Source organism: Aplysia californica, unplaced genomic scaffold, assembly GCF_000002075.1.
Source record: "Aplysia californica isolate F4 #8 unplaced genomic scaffold, AplCal3.0 scaffold00062, whole genome shotgun sequence".
Lineage (NCBI taxonomy): Eukaryota > Metazoa > Mollusca > Gastropoda > Aplysiida > Aplysiidae > Aplysia > Aplysia californica.
In genome coordinates, this window is record NW_004797332.1 from 1,548,115 (window position 1) to 1,549,637 (window position 1,523).

At 40.0% G+C, this 1,523-nt stretch overlaps 1 protein-coding gene across 1 annotated transcript in view; it reads left to right on the top strand.

Annotated features, from left to right (window-relative positions):
* LOC101864208 (nesprin-1) overlaps positions 1-1,523 on the top strand; it is a gene marked incomplete in the record, with an annotated part of 244,542 nt that overhangs the window by 178,390 nt on the left and 64,629 nt on the right.

Below are 1,523 nucleotides of genomic sequence, written 5' to 3' on the forward strand. Positions count from 1 at the left end.
CACGCACACACACACACACATACACACACACACACACTCATACACACACACACACAAACGCACACGCACACACACATACTAAAATGTTTTCTTTTTCTTACACTTTTGATTAATTTTTGACCCTCTGCAACAAACGCCTTCATCCATCCAGCCTTGGATAAATACATGTATATAAAGTTTAAACTATCTCACAGCTCAGCTCTTTTGCGTTCATCAAAGTAAGTTCACGTTTAGCGTAAATCCAGTCCATTTTTATGACCACATAAGTTTGTCATAAAGTCTTTGAAACTCGCAGAATTCTACCCGAACCAGTTTCTTCTTCTATGTACAAATAAGTCTTCTGTTACTTTCACCTGGATGAAATAGCCTGCGTCATTGGTGCGCGCTGCGACCGCCCGTGCACATGTAAGTTATAACTCACTCGTGCGTGTTACTTTTTCGTTGAAAACGAAGTAAGTCGACTCATAGTCCGGGGCCAAAATGGTGCTTGTGCTCTTTTAATATAAACAAACAAAGGACGAAGTGACAGACAAACCTTGACTCCTTTCATTTTACCTCACCCTCTGCCCTTAAGGCCGTTCATTCTCCATCGCTCCGCCCTTTCTCCGGTGGCAGTATTGAAATTGCTGTTATAAAAAAGCCTAAAGGTAATTCTAATAAGCACCTCTTCCTGAGCTTGTCTGTTTCTTAAGCCCTTGACAGTGCCATCGAACTCCAAACTGAAATTTTAACTTTAAACCCATGCCTTTTTGTCGCTTTCCATCCCCCCTCCACCCACCCCCTACCGCCTTGTCACCGTCCACACCCTTTTTGTTTGTTTGTTGTTGTTTTGAAATGAGTTAAAAATGAATCCTCCCTCCACGCACCCTCCAGAAAAAACCCTCTGCATGAAAAATACCTCCCTCCCCTGCCCCTACCCTCTGTTTGTTGTTGTTTTAGAATTAGTTAAAATAATAATTTTTTTTAAATGTTTTAATCCATTAATTAATTAATAAAAATCGCACCCTATTAAAACTTCTAAAACGACTTCCTTACAAAAACACAAGTCAGAGTCAGCAAACACGTAGGCCTTTTTTAAGGTTCTTATTATTATCATTATTATTATTATTATTATTATTATTATTATTATTATTATTATTATTATTATTATTATTATCCACATGTACTTACAGAGCGTATTTGACCTCCGCCAGGCGACAGCCGTTCGTTCAATCGTGTCTTTCGATCGTGCTCTCTCTCTCTGTCCCTCCCTGCCTCTATCTACTCCCTCAAACGTTCAGTTCTGCCGCCTTTCCCGCACTCCGAGGAACCACACACACACACAATCCCCGTGCTTGTCCTTGACTCCACCTTACGAGACTACCTCGGTCCTGCAGAAGACAAGAGGAGATGAGAAACACTTAAAGATAACCCCCAAAAATTTTGTTATAGTTTTTTTTTGTTTTTTAAAATAAAGTTTTAGTAAGCGTCATATGGCACTTTCAACACAGTTTAGTTTTAGTAGAGGTTTTACGGCGCTCGCA